Source organism: Colossoma macropomum, unplaced genomic scaffold, assembly GCF_904425465.1.
Source record: "Colossoma macropomum unplaced genomic scaffold, Colossoma_macropomum, whole genome shotgun sequence".
NCBI lineage: Eukaryota > Metazoa > Chordata > Actinopteri > Characiformes > Serrasalmidae > Colossoma > Colossoma macropomum.
Window position 1 is genome coordinate 76,916 of NW_023494854.1, and position 18,259 is coordinate 95,174.

Sequence of the window (18,259 nt, forward strand, 5' to 3'; positions counted from 1 at the left end):
CCCACGCTTTCCTCCTAGTCATACCAGTGAAGCAGTCTACAGGAGAGGAGAGAGGCATGCTGGAGAAAATGGAGGAGATTTTTGGAGAGGGATGTTGGAGGAACACCATGATCCTTTTCACTGTTACTGATGAAGTCCAAGAGAAGAACATTGAAGAGTTTGTCCAGTCAGGAAACCAGGAGGTCCAGAGACTTGTAGAGAAATGTGGGAACAGGTTTCACTGTCTCAGCGTTAAGGAGAGTGGAGATGGTTCTCAAACCTCAGAGCTGCTGGAGAAGATAGAGAAGATGGTGGAAGGAAACAGAGAGAAATTCTACAGAAGTGAGATCTACCTGGAGACACAATCTCAGATCAGAGAGATAGAGAAAAGAATTGTGAGAGAAAGAGAGGAGATGAGAGAGAGACAAGAAAGAGAAACTAGAGAGAAACTGGAGAGATGTGTCCAGGAGATTACAATGAAGTTTGAAGAATTTGAAGCTAAATGTCATGAACAAATAACTCAGCATGAGAAGCGAATAACTAAACTAGAGAGAGAGTTAAAAGAGGAAAGAGATGAGAAGAGAAAGGTAGAGCTGGAGAGAGAGCTGGAGAGAGTGATTCAGCGAAGGAATGAGGTTCAGTTGGAGCTGGAGAGACTGAAAGAAGAGACTCAAAAGGAGAGGAGAGAGATAGAGGAGAGACACAGACAGGAGATGGAGGAGATCAGGGAGACGTATGAAAGAGAGGCCAAGATGGAGGCACAGAGGAACCTCATGAACATCATCCTGCCTGAACTCCAACAGAGAATCTGGGAAGTCATTACAAAGAAACAGAAAGATTTTGATTGTAGGATGGATGAAAAGGAGACAGAGATAGAAACACTGAGATGGAGACTCAGAGAGGGAGTCAGAGAGGGAATCACAGCAGGAGGAGATGATCATCAGGAGGACACTAGAGGACTGTTTAGCAAGTTAACACAGCTGCTCTTTTGGTGGACGGACAGAGATCCAGTTATAATCAATTGGTCAGATCAGTGAGAGCTCCTAACTGACTTTCATAGCAGATGCACTGATTTAACAAACAGTAGCAGCTGATAAAGAAGGGGAGCACAGAATGAGTGAGTTTTTCCCTCAGCAGTGAGACTCGATACACATATTGAAATTATATCAAAACATTTTGTTCAGTTTACATCTTTTTAAATTAAAATCAATTTACCCTTTAACTCAGTAAAAACAAATATTTATATGATAAAAGTCAGTGTATGGTTTAAGTTTGAGTGTTACAGTTTGAATCCATTACCCATTTTGGGTACATATAACTGAAAATGTTTGATACAGAACATACCTCAAGATATATTACATTACATAAAGTTCTTTATAACAATATTATCAATACAGAATCAGTAAAAAAAATGGAAAATCTAAAATATCTACACCCACCTCAAAGTCTGTGGCCTTTAGTCTGTTTGCCATAATGTTGATTTTTAATAAATTTTTAGGTTACATGACATGCAATTTTTTTAATATGTGAATACTTAGCCTTGATTTCTTAATTTTGTTTGAATACAAATATAGTTTACAAACCCAAATAGTCTTAAGTACTTTCAAATGCAGAGAGAGCAGAGATCAGACTGCTTCACTTACTGCCTTTAATCACTGATTCAGGATCAGCTCTTAGAACTGCAGTGAATGTGGAGCAGCACCTTAGAAATGGAGGTTCTGTGAGCAGCTCCAGTCGCTGCTGCATTACATGGAGCATGTAGAGCTTCATGCAGCCTCTGGCTGGAAACAGCAGCTGATGCCTGAGCTTGTTCAGTTTGATCAAGGTGCAGCATGGAAAGCAGCTGAGTGTGATAATCAGATATTAGCTGTTCAGGGAGAATCACACAGAGAAGAGGAGAGAGAGCAGGAGTGCTGAATGATTATTAAAGATGATTAATAATCTGCACTGTAGATATGATGATATTAAATTGTTTTGTGAATGTAAAAAAATATATTTGTATATGCAAATTACTCTCCCAACAATGAACATTTTTAGTGGTAAGATTGTTTAGTACTTTGCTGATTTAAGCATATAGATTGTACAGCATCAGTACAGTATGAAGCTGAAAATGAACTGAATTAAATCACTAAAACTTCAGCTTCTCACACAACAGAACTCTATATTCACAACAGAACTCTATTTCCACTCAATCTACATAAACATCACCTTTGGGTTTATCAATGAATCTGCTGTGATGTGTGTGTGTGGGTGTGTGTGTGTGTGTGTGTGTGTGTCTGTGTGTGTGTACAAATAAAATCACAAATGACTGAAAATGAACCAAAGTGGTGGAGTGTCCAGTCTTCTCTGCAAAGGGCCGGTGTGGCTGCAGGTTTTCGTTCCAACAAAGCAGAAGCTCAAACATGCTTAGTTGTTTGACTGAGTTCAGTTGAATAAACAAGTAGAATCAGAAGATTCTGCTTGTTTGGAATGAAAACTTACAGAAGCACCTCAGGAATGTATTCATGATGTGCAATGATCTGCAAACGGGGTTGGGATGTAGCGGAAAACTATTCAGAATACAGAAATGAAGTATCTGTATTCAGTCCATGTTACATTTTGAGAAGGCAGCATTCAGAATACAGTTACTTATTATATATTTAGGGGAATATATTTAGAATATTTATTCAGTCAATTAAAATAAAAGCATTCAGTCTTTAAACTATAAATGCTTGTTTATTAACTATATTAAATCAGTGTATGGTGTATAGCAGACATGCTCATTAGACTCTAAAGAGGAACTCAACAAACGGCTTCTTTACAAACACTTTCTACTAAAGCCTGAGTAGCAAAAGTGGGACTGTGCTGTAATGAAAACATAGCAGAACCAGAACGGCTTTGAACGCAGATCAGATTTTAGGACCAGAACTACCCGTTTTATAATGTTAATTTGTCAGCTAACTGACCCAAACAATACGAAATATATCTGCTGCACTTTTGAGTTAATTCAGTAAAAGTTAAACTTCTCTGACACAGTGTTGTTGCAGGATTTCATTACAAAGCAGGAACACACTTTTAAATAATCAGTGGTGTAACGACTGAGACATGCTGAGACAAGCATCAGGTGCACTTCTGCTTAATTACAAACAATGTTGCTCCTTTTGAGAACCCCACACATTACAATATGATCAGTCTACTTTGGTAAAAACATGTTAAACTGAGGGATGGAAGCAGGAGGTATTTAGCACACAGTCATCTATAAAAACCCTTAACTTATCTCAGTATGCTGCACTATCTTGAAAAAGCAGGCGAAAAACCGAGTGGGCGTGTCTTGTAGTCTGGCAGGACTCAGACGTCTGATAAGTTCGGCTCAGCGTAGCCATGAAAGCTAAGAGCTCCACTTACTGTATCATTAATAATTCAAATAAAATGAAGGGTTATGTTCATATAGGCTTAGTAACATGTTAACGGCCGTGTTTAAACATGTTTTGTTCCAAACGGTCTTCAATAGTGATGAATATTAATGAGCTTTTCCCGCGTATCCTACAAAAAGAGTGTCACTCTCCTGTGTAGGAGTTCACATAAGAAGTAAACAAGGGAGAGGGAGGGGCGAGAGAGCGGAAGAGAAGGGCGTTTGGGGAGAGCAGAGGTGGCGCAGCAGAAAACTCAGTGGCTTCATGTTGGAGCTAAAAGTTTCCCCACACGGTAAACAAATGAAAGCTTTTGACTTCATCTCCCTCCTTCCTTCCCACAATGCTCCTGTGCATAATCCCACTGCACTGCAGAAATGTAGAGACAGTGAAGTTCACTGATGAGAAAAAGACACAACAAATAAAAGCAGTCTGGCTCTGTTGGGAGTGATGTCACTGTTCTTATGTGATGATGGAATATTTGAGTCGTTCATCATCAGTACATCATTATCATTAGAGTGTCTCTCATTACTGTAGTTTTCCTCTCCTCCATTACTGAAAATAGCCCAGAACACACACAGCAGGAGCTTCTGACACACACTCACACACACTATCGGCCTGTTTGATGAGTCTCTATATCAGTGACTCACAACAAGCAGCAAATAATGAAGAGTCAGCAGCTCTGAAAGACCTGATTACTGAGATCCTCTCATCTCCTTCACTTCCATTCACTTCTTCTAACTCATGTTTGTGTGACAAGTCATTCTGAACTCACCATGTAAGTAGATTGATCTTCTAAATGAGCTCATTATCTGATGTGTTTCTTCAACACTGTGTGACAGATCTACTTACTCACACACTCACCCTCATCATGTCAGCTACAAATAACACAGAGACTCACATAAGAGCTTTTCACTCCCACCACAGTCTACTGTTCTGTCTGGGTGTTCATTAGAGTTTGTGCTGAACATTCATTTTCCTTTTCTACTGTAATTCAGCTGATTCTTTTACTGATCCTCCAAATCACACTGCCCTGCTTTGTAATGGTCAAGGGGAGGTCACACCACACACTGTAAAAAAAATCACTGTAAAAAACAGTAAAATTAAATTAAATTAACGGTATCCTACTGTTGTAAAAATGTACGGTATAATGGCTTATTTTACAAAAAACAGGATATAACTGTAATTTAGTACATTTACAGTATAATGCTGCTAGAAATTAACAGTCCATTACCTTTTTTGATGAGGGGTGCACTAACTTTCCTGACAGGTATGGCTACAGATTTTTTTCTGTACTGATAAAAAACATTATGTTTTTACTGCTTCTTAATCTTTTCAGAAACATAACATGCATGAAAGAGTTCATTATTCCAGTGAACAGTTGACATGGCAATTTAAATCATGTGACTTAAAAAAGAGAAAAAAGCAGAATATCTTGCAGTTTATCTTGTTTTATTGTAAATAAAGTCTTGATGACTCCAGTTTGCAAACCCATGCACATGTTTCACATCAGAAAATGTAATTTCAACAAAGAAAAGCATCTAGGCATGAAAATGAACAGCAAATTAAAATTACCCATATAAAAAATATATATTTTTAAAGCGTGCTGTCTTTGGATGGCATGTCAGCATAAACATGAACTTTGACATCAATCTTTGTACAGCAGTCTACAGCTGTATATTCTGCTTTCCTTCTTTATCCTTCCTTGTTTCTGTCTGTGTCCACCTTTATCTTCCCGTCTGTATCTTGTTCCATGTGCTTTAGATGTTTTGGTCTGTCTCCTCCTCAGTCGTCTGTCCCACCTGGGTGTAGTCTTTAGCCCCACCCTCTTGTTAGCCCCAGGTGTTTCTCAGGTGCTCTTTTGCCTATTATTCCCCTTGGTTTGGTCTGTTCCTTGGTTGGTGTTTTTCGTTTCTTTAGTGCTTTCCTCATTTTTCTTTTGTTTCTGGTTCTTTCTTTGCTACTTTCTCCATGGACAACAATAAAACTGCTAGCCCACACACATATCCTTCCGTCTCATCTCCCAACATGTTACAACAGCTATGACTACTTTTACTTTTTAAGCAGTTACTAGTGTAACTCATTATTAAAACTAAATCCTATTACTAGTAGACTGCCATTGGAGTGCACTTTGAGAGAGTGATGTCACATGGCTGCACTGGACTCAGCACTTCCTTCATTGATTGAGAAATGGCAAGCTAAACGCCTGAAAACAACTAAGAAGGTTGATTGGAAGAGAGCTTGCTGTTTCTCCTTCAATAGACAAGAACCAAATGCAAGGTCTAGTGCAACCATATGAAATCACACTGCAACAATGGGGACTCACTATTAGAGGCATTTTGTCTATATGTTCTAATTAATTTGATTTATTCAACATATTTTAATACTACTGGCCTGGACTAAACTACATAAAAGCTTACAAGTTTCATCAATCATGGTTCCATGTGAAACGGGTGTTAATACCTAACCTTTGAATGAATTTCAGTGTGCATGCAGCTTCTCTTTGGTGCTGAAGATTGATGCTGTATGTTGAAAACACAGAAGCAAGCCTGGTTGAGAAAGCTGGCTGTATGCCATTTACAGATGATGTGTCCCTCACGACTGACCATCCAGCATTCGGTACAGCTCCCCTTTTTCTCACCTGCAAAAAACAAATGAAGAGTTAACCACTGGCAGCAAGGATCGTGCCGTTTTGCTGAAATACAAATTGTTGTTGACTTATGCAGATTCTTTATAAACCCAGCAAGCAGTATCAGCCGAGGAGTTGCCAGTAGGGTGAGCATCCTCTTCATGTCAGCTGCAGTGGCAAACAACTACCAACAGCTAACAGCTGGCAAAAAGTGAGGAGCCTTAAAAGAACCACTGATCTTTTCAGTGGATGTTTTTTTGAAGAATCATTGTTGTAAATGCTATTTGAGTGTGAAGAACCTTTTAACAAACGTCCACATAATGTAAAGGTGTTATAGCAGTTACGACTGTACATCCAAGCCAAGAACCATTTATCTTCATTATGAAGATTGTACCATTAAATGTATATTTATGAAAAATGATCATGATAAACACAGTAACCATGTTAGTCACTCATCAGTAAACTGCTTATTTACTCCAAATATGCCCTGCATGTATAAAAATGAAATAGACTTTACTTTGTTGTTCTAAATCCATTCCAGCCTCTTCCACACTGAACTAAACTGTTTCTTCACTCCATTCAGACTTGAAACACATGCAGTCACATTCAACTCCACTCTGGACACTGAAGCTCTTAAACTGCAGCTTTATTATCAGTTACGAAGTGTATTATTATTAATGCTGTGGTATCCAGGCTGCTATGAAGTTAATATGTAAGTTGTGTAGTAGTGAGCAGAGAGATGAGCTGAAGTGCAGATCACATACCAGTTCCTGCAGTTCAAGGGTTAAAACTCTTTCCTTTTCAGAGAAGAGATTTTGATTAAACAGGATGACTGAGTTCATTTAGCTGTTAACAGATAACAGCACCTCCACCAAAGTGTACAACAGCAACATTAACCAGGTTCAGCACTGACTAATCAATTCCAGATTAAACCAACACTGACATTTTACAATATCAAACAAGTGTTCAAAACCATGATTTAATATAAACCTGATAACATGAACCTGCTGCCCTCCTTAAATTCATAAAAACATCAACAGAAAATGTTCAGAACATGCAGAGATCTTTCAGTGTAGAACAACTGTTTAGCACAATGATTCCAAAATGAAGGATGCTGAGCAGAAATGTTTCCTCCATGTTGGACAGTGTTTATTTCAAACATCCAGCTTAGTTTAAGAGTTATTTCTGTATTTTAAAGGACAATTCCACAATTTTAAATTCTTGAATAACTAAAATGTTGACATATAAACAAAACTCATATTTACTTTTGATATGAAACTGTTCATTTAGAGAAACTTACCAACTCAGATTACAGTGGTGTGACAGGAGAAATATACAGTAAAGTGAATAAAAATGTTCCTACATTAGTGTCAGCGGTGCTCTGCATTAGAAACAAACACTGATAAGACACTGAAAGAGCTTTTATAATGTTATCAGTAACTACAGTGTAATATTCACTGATGCTCTGCTTTTGATTCCACATTTACTTCTATCACTTTGCTGAACATCAACAAAATATTTCAGAGCTTTATTGTGAGTCTGAAAGTGTTGATAAGAGTGATAACAGTAGTGATGTTAGCTGAGCTGTGTTTAACACTCATTAATGCTCTTCTCCCCAAAAGACTGTGTGAAGAACACGGCTGCCTGATGAAGAACCTCCTTCATGATGATGATGAAGGTGTGTGTGAGCCTCTCTCTGAATATTCCTGCTGTAACACTGAGTTTAGTCTAAAGAGACTCCATCAGACTTCCATCAGATTTCTGTATAATGATCATTTGTTGACTTTACATAACAGTTAATAGTCCTTTCTCTTTCTGTTTAATCATCACTTTATTATTACTGAGATATTTTACTGAGATATTTTGAAAGAAAGAAAAAACTGTCACTGTATGAAAATGAACTTCTTACTGAATATGTAGCAGAAACCACATGACATTGTTATCACTGTTATTAATATTGTTTGTTTTTGTTTTAATATTGTCATATACATCATTAGATATCAAGTCAGTTTGGAAACTGTGAACATATTTTATTTACCTGCTTTTTCGTTGGTCACTCTCACAGTTATCTGATCAGATCTGCCCACCTGTCTGTTTCTGATAAATTATATTTGGGAGGATTTGGAAAAGTTGCTGTGCTGGAAATCCTTGAACCAATCTGGCAACCCAGACTGGCGCTCAAAGGCAGTGACTGAATGAAGGTAAAAGTGAAAGTAGTCGCTGCTTCTTCCACTCAGGACGCTGAAGTGGAGAGTCGCATGTGAGATTAGTGGAGAGTTTAAACTCGGTCTTATTTTTAAATGTGGACATATTTCACCAACAGCAGCGATATAACTGTATGAAGAACAGCAAAGGTAAGAGCAGTTAATTGTTTCTCTCTCTCTCTCTCTTTCAGACTGAGTGTGAAAATATCTTCAGAGTAGGATAACCCTTCAATGTTCTGCTCAACCATTTGGTAGAGCACATTTTGAGTCACTATATACGCCAGAAAGTGCCATCTCGACCATTGGGTAGACGTGAATACTTTAAAAATTGTAGGGTCAAAAATAATAATAAAAAAAATACACCAATTGTTTAATTATAGCCCCAAACAAATAAAAAATATGAAAGTCCATATTCTTTTCTTGGTGAGGACATTAAAGGGATAAAGTAGGATATCATGCTAATCAGGATCACTGATCATTGTGAACATCGAACCTGAGTGAAAAAGAAAACAACTATAAAACCAGTACATTATAGAGTTTATATATGGTTATGATTATGAGATCATTTATGTGTTTCTGTATGTAAGTGTGAGGAAATCTCTCTCTCTCTGTCTCTCTCTCTCTCTCTCTCTCTCTCTCTCTCTCTCTCTCTCTGTAGGATTGTATTAGTGTGAATCTGTAGGAGGAGATAAAGAGATAAAAATGGCGGCTGCAAGAAACAGTAAGTTAAACTTCCAGAACCTACAAAAGGTTTTACTGTGAACATCATTAAATAATATTCAATCAGAGAGTTTATTTTATTGTGGAGACACACGAGACACAACTATTAATGTGCGTGTGTGTGTGTGGTGGTTTGTGTTTCTACACAGATGAGTTTAAACTCTTTGGACCCCGTGATGAAGAGCGTCAGTCTCCCTCTGCGGTCACTCTCTCCTGTCACCTGTCTCCTGAAATCAGTGCTGTTGCCATGGAGATCAGGTGGTTTAAGGGGACGGACTGTGTTTGTCTCTATGAGAACGGGCAGGTGACAGAGGGGAGGGCTACGAGGGCAGAGTGAGTCTGTTCACTCAGGAGCTGCAGAGAGGAAACGTCTCCTTACAGATCAGGACTGCAGCCCATCAGATACAGGAGATTATCTGTGTCAGGTCACCCAATGGAGACACAACAGAGGAGTGTACAGTAGAAGTGTGGATGAGTAAGTATTCCAGAAGTTCACTCTACATAAACTCATCATCATCATCAGCGTCTCAGAATGAAAGATGAAGAGACAGAAATGAGAAACACAGATGTTCAGAATGGTGTTGTGTTCAGATAAAGGAGGTAAAACATACAGAGGATAAATGATGTTAATGTGGAGTGAAGGACAGATGGAGCATTTCAGTAGAAAAAACAGTGACTCTGTTTCTCACTCTGACTCTAAACCTCCACATCATGACTGCACAGTGGAAAACTTACAACTGCAGCTGAACTAAAAAAAAAACTTCTATAAGATCAAAAAGAAAATATTTATAGATACATAATAAAAAGTTGGAACATAAAAGTGAAACTGATTAAATATCCAGTGAAATCTACAGACTGCAGTCAGATCATTGATGCAACACTCACAATATACTGTATATTAATTATTAAAATATTATATGTAATGTGTGACGTCACTACAGGCTGCTGACAGCCTCTCACAAAAAATCCTGTTCTAACTAATTAAAGCTGCAGATCCACAAACTATAGACACAAAAAGGGGCGTGTTCAGAGTTGAGCTGCGCATGGTGAGGAGATAAAACCAAAACTGCGCATCTTTATTCACACCTCGTAGTCGTATCTGTGGACTCGCGCACTGTTCAGACTCGTTGCGCGCGGGGCGGAGTTCACCAATAAAGAGGCGGGTCTCAGTTCTCCGATTCAGACCCTGAACTTCAGCTCATTTCTCTTGAGCGATGTCCACTCCCGCCAGGAGCTGTATTAAGTCCAGCGCCCCCGTCTGACCGTTTGATGAAAACACAATATTTCAAACTGAAATTGTATACAAACTAATCGAGACCTATTTTCAATATAAATATCATATAAATTCATGCAAACATTCATAAAACAATAAACATATAGATCTTATCTTAATCTTATAATCTTCTAAAGAGTTTAAGGTGAGGAATGTGAGTGAATGTGATCTCCAGCCTGTAGATCTGGTGATGATGGTGAAGATTCTCTACATCTGTAAAATCACAGCAATACTACAGTTTTACAGCTGAGTTATTTCAAGCCAGCTCAGCTTCAGCCTGACAGGACACATCATGGATTTCCATCAACAAACATTCAAGAAAAAAGCTTCATTTATTTAATGAACTCATGCAAAGTTTTAGTTTGAACTCTAAATCAGTTAAGTATCAAAATGTAATACATAGAATTAACTAATTATTACAAAATTAATTAATATTCTTTATTCCATATTATTCCTATATTCATGAATAATAATAATAATAATAATAATAATAATAATAAGAAGAAGAAGAAGAAGAAGAGTGTAAAGGTGGTGCATTTTATTTCCTGATTGTGATGAGGCCAAAAGTAATCACAGTAATTTTGAATTAATTAAAAATAATTTATTTAGATTTGTTTATATATAGTTTTTATATATAAAAATACATAACAATTTTATACATAAAACTCTAATAAAGAAGCTCTGTGTGAGAAACTGATGGGTCTGTTAGTCGTTCATTTAGAGAGAGTTTATGTGGTTCTTTAGTGAAGAAGTGTTTCTGAAAAAACTCGCTATTTAACGACTTTCTTAAAAACATGTAATGAAGTGATTTTGGGAAACGAACCCAGAATGATCAGCACAGTAAAAAAAGCCTGACCTGCTGCTTGACGGCTCTGATTTGAGCTGTTTTCAGCTCTCAGTTCTCCACATAAACCTGAAAACGTGTTGATGGTGTTTGAGCATTAGGCTCTCCTGAAGCTCCGACTCCTGACTGTTACAATAGAGATTCATCTTTTAGTCTTTCATTCAGTTTATTCATTAGTTTTCCTTCAGCTCATGATCCTCATTCATTCATGAAGCTTCAGAACACAAAACTCTCTTCTTATATTTACCGTTTCTTAATGATTTATTTCATATGTTCCTTCATGATCTGTTCCTGATTGACACTATATTAGTTAATAATAGTTATTATATCAGTTCATCTTTAGTTCATATATCAGTTAATCTTAGTTATTATATGAGTTAATCTGTCTGTTCATTCTGTAAATGTACTTCATCTGATTTTAACTGCTGCAGGAATAAAAACAATTCCTTCTCATTTTTGTTCATCAGTAATGAAGCATAACACATTATTCATTACTCATAATTACCATATTAGTTCATGAGTTGTTGATGCATAATTACTAGTTTACTAAGGAACCTTATTGTAAAGTGTTACCAGTCATTTCTATAAGGGTTGAGTTTCTGCTGTAGGTTTACACACTGTTTAGCTGAACGTCTTCATGGAGTTGTACTGAAAGCACTGAGTGACAGTTCATTAGTGAAGGATGAAGAACTACAGTACAGATGAGAAAAGGAGATTCTGATAAGGAGATAAAGAGTTAAAAAGACTGAAATATTATAACTGTAAAAGTGTTTCTCATGGAGATTTGACTAACTTTGTGTTTCCTTCTGTTTTTATTCCACAGTATGGGGGGTAAGTAAATAACTGTGTTTACTTCTTTCTCTGCTGGTAGTGACTGATTTTATACTCTTATCACATGAACTACATTCAATACAGACATCAAGCAGCTACATAATATTGAGTTTCAGGTAAATTTCACAAGATGAACAAAGTCTCTGATCTCAGAATGAAGCTGACTTCATCTCCCTCCTTCCTTCCCACAATGCTCCTGTGCATAATCCCACTGCACTGCAGAAATGTAGAGACAGTGAAGTTCACTGATGAGAAAAAGACACAACAAATAAAAGCAGTCTGGCTCTGTTGGGAGTGATGTCACTGTTCTTATGTGACGATGGAATATTTGAGTCGTTCATCATCAGTACATCATTATCGTTAGAGTGTCTCTCATTACTGTAGTTTTCCTCTCCTCCATGACTGAAAATAGCCCAGAACACACACAGCAGGAGCTTCTGACACACACTCACACACACTATCTGCCTGTTTGATGAGTCTCTATATCAGTGACTCACAACAAGCAGCAAATAATGAAGAGTCAGCAGCTCTGAAAGACCTGATTACTGAGATCCTCTCATCTCCTTCACTTCCATTCACTTCATTTAAGAATGATCAGCTTCTCTTATTCAGTCTGCAGCTCTCTCTCATCTCCAGCCTGCTCTTCTACTCATGTGCTCCAGTTTAACAGTTCATATTCTCCTCCAATACAAAGCAGCTCCACCTGTGTTCCTTCAGTGTGTGGAGGAGTTCTAGATGGACTGGTGAGGCATCATTTAGTCCACAGTCCTTCTTTACACATGACTTCAAGCTTCACATCTCCAGACTATTTATAGGAGGTGATTAATAGAAGAGGGAGATGTGCACAGCAGACTGAAATAGAGATGATTGTTTGGATTTTGATACAGTGATTCTAAAAGGATACTAATTTCATTATAACACTTAAATATTTTGGTGCTTATTGTCTCTAAAATGTAATGTTCAGTTGTGAATTATAAAACATACACAATGAGCTCTGAGTAGAGTATAAAGTAGTATAAGAGTAGTATAAAGTTTTTCACTGCTGCTCAGTTTATAATCAGCCTCATCCAAACAGAAATCTCATCTAATTAATGTTCTGGAGGTCAAATTCATTCACTAATCAGTTTCTCCTCTCCAGCATTTCCGCGTCCGGGAGGTGAGTTCACTGATTTTTTAATTCAATTAATTTGAGAATAGTTTTATTAATTTGTAATTAGAAAATGATAAAGTAGTTAATGTTATATATTCTGTATTATATAATATTAATATTAGAGTGTTGTTTCTGTATTATCACTGTATTAACTCCCTTATCATGACCCTAACAACTGTTGATTTGTTCAGATGTTCAGTTTTACTCCTGTTATAAAATCCTGCTCTAACTCTCTGCTTTAATCTCTTCTTCCACCTGAGTTTAGATTTTTCAATCAGCTACAATCAGCAGAGTCTCTACTGTTAGTAATATCAGCTCTCAGTGATTCACACTGACACACCAACCATCATCACATCTTCACTCTGTTTTATTCTCTTCTACAGTGTTACTTAGAATAGACAGAAGAGGACTGAAACAAAATGAAGGAATCTCTTCAGCTTATGGGTGACTTTTAAAGGAGATACAAAATAAAACACAATGACAGTTAACCCTGTTAAATTCCAGTGTTGTAATGTGGGCAATTTTCTCAAAACCATCTTTTTTTTCTATAATTAAAAATATTATTTTTAATATGAACCCCATTTCCGGAAAAGTTGGGACATTTTGGAAAATGCAATAAAAACAAGAATCTGTGAAAAATATTGGGACAGAGTCATGTTTATCACTGTGTTACATCACCTTTCCTTTAAACTGTTTAATCATTCAGGAACTGAGGAAACTGTTTGCTGTAATTTTCTGTTGTTGTCAGTATCTGATTCTCTTCTTCATGATGTGCCAAACATTTTCAATAGAGACAAATCTGGACTGCAGGCAGGCCAGTCGAGCACACAGCAGGGTTTTAAAGGGTTAACAATTTTAAATATTGTAAATATTTGTTAAAGAGGGCGGCCGATACTGTAGAACCACTTAAGATGGTCTGGATTCTTAACAATTTGACAGACCTGACTACTATTGGATATTAAACTGTAGAATCATTTCCTCATTCTTGTTGATTCACAGTGAGTGGAGAATCATCTAGTTCAGCCTCTGCAGAGTTAGTTCCTGTATCAGAGCTCAGGCTGGTGCTGCTGGGGAGGACTGGATGTGGGAAGAGAGCAGCAGGAAACACCATCCTGTGCAGAGAAGAGAGGAGCCAGGCTGGAGCAGGACTCTCTCTGCACTGTAAAATTTGAGAAGTTGATCTTACTTAAAGGAATCGAGGAAACTGGTTGCCTTGAAAAATTTAAAGTAAATATTTTTAAGTAAATATAACTATTATTTTCAAGTTACGTTTACTTTATGTCTACCACTTAAGTATACTTAATACAAAGTTGTATTTACTCAGTTTAGTTGAGTTGTTCCAACTTTAAAAAAGCATGTAAATGTAAATTGTCATTCCTAAGTGTTGGCAACTTATATAACCCAAGTTAATCTGACTTGACAAAAGAGTCCTGTTTACTTAATAGAATTTAGGAAACCGATTGCCTTAGAAAAATAAAGTAAGCATAACAAAGAATTGTAAGTCAGCAGTACTTTTTTTATTTTAACAAAATACCATTCTGCACACCTCAGCCTAAAGAGTCTGTGGAAACACATACAATTTTACAAACAAAACATCCACATTTAAGACAATTGAAATATTTTAAAAGTCTTAAAACAAAAGTTTTAATCTAAGCCTTAGTCTTAATCTTTGTTCCTGACTTTGCTAAAGAATGGCTCATTTGGCACAGTTTATGTAACAAAAACAAATGTTCAATGATGTTTAATGCATTTAACTAAGCTCAAAGTTTCCACTAGCATAGCTATAAGTGCTGAACAAAAACTAAAAGGTGGCTGATAACATTGATGACTTCTGATGATCCCGAAATTTAACTGCATTTCAATGAACTGCATACTCAAGTCCAACTACTTCAGAACCTAACAACTATAATAATCAGAGAGCACAGCTGTGACCATCTGAACTTTGAAGAGAATTTAGCAAATTTAGCCAAAAAAAAAATCTCTCTTTTACTTCATTAAAACATAAAGGTAGTACATTTATACTATGACCCAATGCACAGTGCACTTTCTATCTGAAAAGAGAATAGAAATCCATCTCCTTTTTACTTTTATGTAGGCTTCAAATAATTTAACACTTTAAGAGTACTGTGTCCCACAAATAAAAGTAACTGAAACAAGATTAAAGAGTTAAAAAAAAAAACTCAGAAAGCAGGCACCGTGGTCTGTTTCTCCATTTCCAGAAGACTGATGAAATTAATTATAACACAATCAGGTTTTTACTTAGACTTAACAAGCTAATTTAGGTTAGATGGCCTTGAACATTCAACCTGTTTTACTCAAATGAAACATAAGACAATCAAAATCTGACTGACTGTAAATGTCAGTAAGAATCACACTGTGGCTTTAAGTTGTAAATATGTAAAAACACTGAACAGTCCAATCAAGTATCTAGGAATCTGCTATTTAAATATGCCAGCCGCACATACCTGCTGCCTACTGCAAAAGTGCATTTTTCAAGCTCTGAAGTTTTTAGCTCAGTTTACCTACTCCCAGGTTCAGCATCACCCTCTGAATGAAGTCAAAGGTGTTCTTTAGTCTTTTGGGATAGTCCAAATGAAGGTTATAAATTAGTCCAAAAGTCAGGCAAATAGCTTGAGCATGGCTTTCAATGTTATCCATAACGATGCTACCCTCCAGTATGATGCCAATGCTGGATGGCTCAAGGTGCAGGGCGTTTGGACCTGGTTGCTGGCTGTCTTCAGGCACAACAGTCAATATCCCAACAGGAATCTGGACGATATCTGTGACTGCATCTGAATCCTGCAGACAAAAATAAAGGTTTTAAATATCAGGTTTAATTTAAGGTTAAATTTATCCTTGCAAAGACCTTCATCGGTAAAACCGAAATCTTTTATGTAATACTTACAACAAAGACTTTAAAAAAATCACTGCCATCATCCCCGAGAAATACTGGAAGACAACGTAGGACAGCGGTCCGCATTGCTACAACATCATGGGTCTACAAATGAGGGAAGAACAAACCAAGAATAAGCATTTTCTCAAAGAAAAAAGGAGAAAAATGGCTTTTCCTTAAAAAATAATTGTGATTTTGTGTGGTTTGTTTTGTTATCAAGAAATCCTATTGTTGGTGTTTTCACCGTCTTGTTTAGCTTGTCTTTGCATTTGGGCTCCATTGTTTGGCAAAGACTATTAAAAAAGCAAGAAACATTACACAGCGCAACAATTAGTTAATTTGCTTTTAATATTTTTGGGAAAACAATGGTGCTCTATGACAGTTCATGGTCGGTTTTCATGTTAGTAATTTGTTGATAATGACAAAGCTATAGAAAAACTAACAAATCTAAACCTTAAAGGAAAAAACAGCTTCTTCTAAAAGACTTAATCTTAAAAAGACTAAATCTTAAAGAACTGGATCACTGTCATAAAAAGTAACAACTTTCACAATTCCTAAAATATCTTACCTTCATTTCAACCTGGGCAAGGATCTCTGCAAGTGTCCTGCCAACAATTCCTTTCTTGGATTTAAAGATCTCAAGTAATCGTGGGCTGTGGCGGTCCAAGGACTCAAAAAAGTCTTGTTCAAGATCTTTACTTGCCACCCTTGTGAACTCTGCAAAAACCTTTAAGCACAAAACACAAATACAGCTATAATTTGTTTTACACCACAATGTTTTGGTAGAAACAAAATGTTCACTGCTTATGTCATTTGTATGTTTTATTTTATTTACATTAAATACATTTGTTAACATACCTGCTGTTTTCTGAAAAGTGCTGGCCAGCGTTCCAACATGCGTTTCACTGGAGGCTGCTCTTCCACAATTTCTTTCCGTCTCAACGAGAAGGTCTGGTTCATCAGCTGACTCACAAGTGCTGCATTTGGTGTCCTTTTCTTCATTTCATTTTCAAGCAATTGTCTGGAGTTTTCCAGTGCTGATGCATCCTGACCCTGTGGGAAATTGGGCAGGAAGTTTGTCTCACTTCTCCTGGGTTTCTTCAGATTTTTTGAAGGTGGCTCTCCATCTGGATTCTGCCGTGTTCTCTTGTTACTATTGACTGACACATCCGCCATTCCACATCTACAAAGTTTGGAACGAAGATGACCCATTTTGAATTTTAAACTATTCTTCCATCCGTGGCATCCTGTGCTTGACCCTGGCTCAGCAAGGCAAGGGTGCTTAGAAATGAGTGCCTTAGCAACTTCAGTAAAGTGTTCATCTTGTGGATAAGCAGAGTACTTGTACATCTCCTCAGCAAGTTTCTGCAGGATGTCATGTTTCATGTCTCGTGAAACTGACATGAGTTTGCCATCTCTCATGTAAATTTGGTTTCCCTGTCTCAGTCTATATTCAATATCCACAGAGAAAGAAGGCACCTCAAATGTAGAAGGCCAGTGTTCACGTAAGGTCAGCTCACTGCGAGGCAGTATCTCTGTGTCAGATGAACTGGCTGAAGACAGTGTACTTGAAGACAATGTTAAAATTACACTTTCCAGAGCGATAATCTTTAGAGTTGCTCTATTAGGCAATTCACTTATATCTGTGAGGTTGCGAAAAGCATTGTTGAAATCTGGGTCTTCATAATGAAGCATTAAGTCAAACTGCAGATTCAGCTGATTTTTCAACTTAGTTTTGAGTTCTTCCACGTTATGAGGTCTTTCACAGAGAGTTACTTTTCGGACGTCATTTTCACCAACTATTACCCTCACTGGCCAGGATTGGTCCATAGTTCTGTAAGAATGAAAATAATGACATCAGCACAAAATGTAATGCTTCAGAGCAACAAACAGTTTGCGCTTCACTCTGTAGACAGACAGGGGAAAGACATCATTGAAGTCTTTCAGTTGGGTTACAAGCAAACATGAACTTTTGCAGACTTCATATGATCTAAGGTGCTCATGATACCATGCAAACATCTGTCTACAAATAAACAAAACACTAGTATCCACAACCAAAATCTTCTGAATCTGCCTGAATTCTGTGAGGCCTGCACATGAGCCTACAGATACCATCATGTCAGCCGCATACTTAATACCATCTATGGTGACAGATGCTGCTGCAAGGACTGTGTTTTGAAGTGCACATCTTGCAAACAATTGCTGCTGCACACTGACTGGAAAGGAAGAAATTATGACATTCTCAACTTTGCCCAGCTCCAATGCTGGTTTAAAAAATGAAACAGAATCCAAATGGTAAGCCACCATCTTCTGATGCCTATCAGCTAATGTCAAAGGAACATTTTTG

The 18,259-nt window shown here is 37.2% G+C and overlaps 1 protein-coding gene and 2 long non-coding RNA genes across 3 annotated transcripts in view; 2 read left to right on the forward strand and 1 right to left on the reverse strand.

Annotated features, from left to right (window-relative positions):
- Nucleotides 1-18,259, reverse strand: part of LOC118800321 (calponin homology domain-containing protein DDB_G0272472-like) — a 118,589-nt gene that overhangs the window by 52,594 nt on the left and 47,736 nt on the right. The window lies entirely within an intron of this gene.
- Nucleotides 8,213-9,222, forward strand: LOC118800323. The gene is made up of 3 exons (XR_005006221.1): nucleotides 8,213-8,351; nucleotides 8,860-8,922; nucleotides 9,071-9,222. It is a non-coding gene; the product is annotated as an uncharacterized LOC118800323 (long non-coding RNA).
- On the forward strand, nucleotides 9,352-13,627 carry LOC118800324. The gene is made up of 4 exons (XR_005006222.1): nucleotides 9,352-9,396; nucleotides 11,862-11,869; nucleotides 13,008-13,025; nucleotides 13,403-13,627. It is a non-coding gene; the product is annotated as an uncharacterized LOC118800324 (long non-coding RNA).